Here is a 5,602-nt window from a genome sequence, read left to right on the forward strand (position 1 = left end):
GCCCTTACTGAAGATTTTTTAGGAAACTCCCGATCACCATCTTGCAAAAGCAAAACTAAGCCGCTGGTGCACAGTATCTATATTAGGTTTAGCAAGGGAAGGCTACTTGATACCCAACGAATGGAATAAAGTTGTTCAGTCTGTCCTCACTAGAGGCCAATATTTAACTTGAAAGTCAGAGTTTGTGAAAGACAGCCTCCTGGACTGCTGATAAAATCTGTGGTAAAGGCAATTTCGCTGCAGACATAAAACAATTAGGGCTTTCCCCTGGTGTCCTCCCCCAGATGGCACAAGAGGCCCTAAGAGCTTGGCGAGCTGTCTCTACAGCAGGGGCGCTAACTACGCCCCTAACCAAGATTATACAAGGGCCCCAAGAGTCCTATGTGCAGTTCGTTGCCAGATTACAGGAAGCAGCTGAGAGAATTTTGGGACCTGAGGAAAGTGAGGGCCTGTTAGTCCGACAACTTGCTCTTGAAAACGCCAATTCGGCATGTAGGGCTGCCCTGAGAGGTAAAACCAAGAGTTTAGATTTAAATGGTATGATCAAGCCTTGTAATTAGGTAGATGTGTTTTCTCAACAAGTTTCTAAGCCTATTAACCTGGCCATTGGGGCTGCTCTAACTCCAGCTCCAAGATTGGTGCTGAGCCCCATTGGCCCGAGTTAGAAGTAGACATCTGTGTCCTCACATTGGGTGCAGATGCCGCCTGGGACACCCCTGATCATTATATGCCTCAATTAACAGCAGTTAACACAGGTGAATTTGGGCCCCCTCCCCAAAAGACTTTTTTCTCGTCATCGGCCGAGTGTCCAGATTTTTACAAGGCCTAATGGTGATTCCTACAGTGGTTGACACTGACTACCATGGGGAGATAAAAATCTTAGTCACTGCCACGCAGGGACCACTTACCCTTAGGGCTAGAGAGCGCATAGCCCAAGCCCTACCACTCCCACTATTCGGCCATTTCCCTTATATGAAAGAGGAGCGAGAACCATCCTCCCCGGGATCCTCAGAAGTCTACTGGACACAGAAAATAACTGATTCACGGCCCATGCTGACTTTGTTTCTATAGAGGGCAAACAGTTTCAAGGGCTCCTGGATACTGGGACAGATGCGACAGTAATTTCCTCAACACATTGGCCTGCAGCCTGGCCCTTACAGCCCACTAAGGGATGGTGTAATGCACTGATCATAAAATTTACTGCTAAAGGGAGGAACTTAGAGGCTTAGGAAAGTTCTCGCCCTCTCACCTGGGGCCTAAGATTGTATCAAGATTACTATGACAATGGCCTGACCTTTAAGGTTCAGCTTCTTAAAACCATCCCTAACAATCATAAAGCATCCATAGGACTTCCAGGTACCCGCCCCCCTGTTCCTGCCCTAGGGCGTGCTATGACCCTGTTTCAGCCCACTCTCCCTGCAGGGAGGCTCCCCTCTTCCACTGATTTACTGTGGTCTACATTGAATGCTTCTGCTTTAGCCTTGTTGGATAAGACACAAAGAGATAATGCGTCAGAATTTGAAGACTGTTGGATGTGCTTTTCTGCTTCCCCGCCCTTTTAAAAATTCATAGATTAGATTTTATTGGAAGTTAAGAAATCATTTCCTAAAACATATATAATTCATTTTGTCAATGGTGTTTTTGTTGGTTGCAAAAAATAGAGAGCGTTCTTGCAGATGGCTATAAAATATTTGACTGATATCAGTGTGGACTGATAATGGCTTCAAAAAAGATTTAACATGGTAAACTTCTAGGCTATTTGAGACATTCAGTGTATAGAGATTGTGTGTTTTCTCAAAAATTTGCCCTCAGATTAAATAAATTAGAAGTTTTGGATGCTTGCCAGAAATTGTTAAAAATTTTTGGACTTTAATCTTGGTTTGACAAGTTGCCTCCTACAAACAGGAGAAAAAAGAAAGAGATAGAGAAATGGATTTTAGAACTCTCTCAGGGACAGAGAGAAATCAGGGGACGCCCTGTTTTATTCTCTCTGGCCCCTACAGGAGAAGCTCTCTACCCTCTTTCTATTGTCTATGTTTGGTGCACCAATCACGTGTCAATTCATGTATGTCTTGTTTCGTTGTCTAAATGATTGTTTCGTTGTCTGAATGACTGACTGTTTTATGTTTCATGTTAAAAAAAAAATGGTTAAAACTTTACCTGCTAAATCACTCTCAGTTTGCACAACTGAGGCTCAGAGGCCCCTCCCTTTAGCCAAAAATCAAGCACAGCAGGAGAGGTCCTGCTGAAAAACTGTTTTTAAAGAAAAAGAATCTGCAACCTCTTAGTTCTAAGGCAAATAAGCTGATAGTTGTTTTTTTCCTAAAAGATTCTCTACAATTCTGTGATTATTGTGTTTAGCAAATGACAAAGTGTGTTTTTATCTTATAAGTATAGCTATAAAAAGTAAAATTCTTTGATTGATCTAAATTTAAAAGATTCATATAGCCACTTCATTTGGTTCTTGACTGATCTTAAAGGTATAAATATGATCTATATATCTTGGTCATAGAGAATTGGCTTATAGGTTATTTGGGTATGATTAAAAAGGTATAACACTGGTTACAAAGTTAGCTTAAGTAGTAACTCAGGGCTAGAGTCATTTTCAAACAAAAGCACATGGCATAAACCAGCCCAGAAAACTAGTCCCCTAAAGATACTTCTAAATTGAGATAAAATTTTATGTAATTCTTATCCTTAAAAGTAGACTTATAGAGATAAGATTTTAAAACAATGTGTCTTTAATAGAACATTAAAATTTGCACTGTCATACATTCATGAATTAACAGCCAAACTTCGTAGCGTGATAGTGATGTTTCTAGTATTGATTTTAAGGAGAATAAATTGTTTAAAATTGGGTCTTACTTTCCAAAAGTTATAGATATATTCTAATATTGCAACGGAAACTTAAAAATTATGGTTAAAATTGCCAGTGTTCCATTAACTGCAGCTTGCAGTTTGATTTCAAATTTAAGATCTTTAATTCACCTGTATATTGTAATTAAGATAATTATAAGAGTAATCATCTTTAAGAAAGAGTATCAAAAATTAGAGGCATAGACAGTTAAATTGTTCCTCTAAAATAGGTTCTTATTACAGGAAGGCCAAAATGCTCAGATTACAAAATATTTTACGTTTGAGTTAATGCAGGGCTCAAGGCAGCCCCCAAAAAGCTTGTAACCTTCTTTTATCTTGCAAACAGAGCCTAAGAAAGTTTCCCCTGTGTTCAAGGCAATTTCTTTTTAGCTTTGTTGCAAATCTATTCAGATGTTTAAAATAATGCTTAAATTCGAAGAGTTTTGCTTTCAATAAACTGGTGATCACTAGATAATTTTGCCTGTAGGTATGGCTAACATAGCTTTAAAATATGTAAGAAATTTTTATTGTCTGCTTCAATACAAGAAGCAAAGAGTTTAAATCTTTCAGTATATATTGTTTCCTAAGTGAAAAGTATTTTATTAGCTAATGCCTCTAAAGGGAAGTTTAAAGTTCTGGGGAATAGTTGTTGCTCCATAAGATTCAGAGGCAATATATTTTTAATATTTAAGATTTTAGTTACAGAAAATCTAAGAAAGAAAAATTTATTTACTTCAAAATTTTTATTTTCAAAACCTCCAAGAGATGTTTTGTCAACAATTTAATGTTACAGGTTACTGAGATATTTTATAATTCTCAAAGACAAGGTTTTGTAAAACTTTAAAAACTATATCTTCTTTAAAAACAAAGAAGGAGGGGAATTATATCCCTGTGCACATTATTTGGATCACATTTTGTTTTTGGAAAAACTGGATATAATAGTGTCTAGGGCAGATAAAAAGGATCCACTTATTGGCACATGCCATGATCCTGTTCAGATACTTAATATGGGGGGAAGAGGGAAGGTTTCTGCTTTTTCCACAGAATGCTACAAGAGCATGCTAGCTTCCAATGTGACGGGCTGACCTGTGACCTGTGAGTGCCCTGACAGTGGTGACCAGAAAGCTGTGTTGAGTGCACAAGAGAGGAGAAATCGGAGAGCAGCCACTTACAAACAGATGAAGAAACTTCGTATCTCCACCATGGGCTGCAGCAAGGAGTACCGACCTGGTGCCAACTTAAAATAAAAACAACTAAAAAAGCTGACTTGTGAGGCAAAAAGACTGGTACAGAGAATGTACAAGATGCTTTTGTCAGAGACACTGTTTTTGGCCATTCAGGCCAACTCCCCTATAGCTATGAAAGTTTGTGTACCTTACCTATATGCTTATTGTTAAATAATTTTAAGAGTTAAGGTCGCCAATCTTGGCAAGTCTTTTCATATTCATTGTAATTCTTGTCATTTAACTAATTGTGTAGATCCCAAATTAGATAAGGAATCTGCTGTTATGATTTTATTGAAAAGACCTGCTTATGTTTTGCTGCCTGTATAGTTAGGAAATGTGTCTTGGTTCGAGAATTCGAGAATGCAAACTTTAAAAAGGTATCTACCACAGCTTTAGATCAGCAGCTACGTACTGCCCATTTTGTTAATAATAAGCATAGGAATATTTCCATAGCTTTGTCAGAGCAACATATTATATAGATAAAAATTTGGAGACAAAAGAGGTCTTAGAAGTGTAGTAGTCTTAGGACAGGATATAGCATCCTAGAAAGTCCTTGAGCTGACCATGGGCTTGGAATTCAGGAAGACCGTTGCCTATTCAGTGACATTCAAAATTGCTTCTGACATTACACTATCACTTTGAATAAAAGCTAGGTCACTGCCTTACACAGGAATTTACCATCATCTAGGAGGAAGGAAGTTTAAGACCTAAAAAGGAACCAGAGTAGATACTTAGAACTATAGATAGCTAAGTTACACCCATACACATGTATTTACAATGGCCTAGGGGAAAGGTGGACTACTAAAACTGGTTTTCAACCTCCCCCTGGCTTTCGACCTTGTTGCCCTCCCTTTTAGGGCCCCTATTGGGACTTCTATTGTTCTCCTTCGGTCCTTGGGCATTTCAAAAATTGACCCGATTTGTTAAATCTCAAATTGATTCATCTCTTTCAAGCGCATTTGTTTCAGTTCATTACCATCGGTTGGACATTGGTGATAACAAGCAGGTTACTGAAGAAGAGTCAGATGTGGATGCCGCTTCATCACCCTCTTCTCCTCGGGGAGAGAGACTCAATTTCCATAAAATGTTTAAGTAAGATCATTCCCCTCCCCTGAAATTCGGCCATCAGTCTCATGCTACGAATCATTTATAGATTGCCGTAGTCTGTGCTTCCGACATGGTAATATACATTCTCGCCACATTGGAAATTAAACAGTCATCCCAGGCTAGACACATCAAAAAATTGGAACTTGAAGCCGTCGCCCGTGAGAGTTGTAAGACTAAGTACTGCACAGAGATTAGTCTGGAAGCTGTTAGACAGTCTCTGAGAGGCATGTCTGATTGCATGAAGGTTGAGTGCCCTAGGGTCCTTCCCCCAGAAAAAACGGCACGGGAGCAGGTCAGGGTTACTCTAGGTAAAAATCTGTGAGCCTGAGAGTCAATCCTGTACATGGCCCCTAACATTGCACACTGGGGATCAGACCTCTACCTCTACCCACGGAGCTTGCTTCGTTCCTAAA

This window comes from Mus caroli, unplaced genomic scaffold (assembly GCF_978045245.1).
Source record: "Mus caroli unplaced genomic scaffold, Mus_caroli_1 scaffold_5, whole genome shotgun sequence".
NCBI lineage: Eukaryota > Metazoa > Chordata > Mammalia > Rodentia > Muridae > Mus > Mus caroli.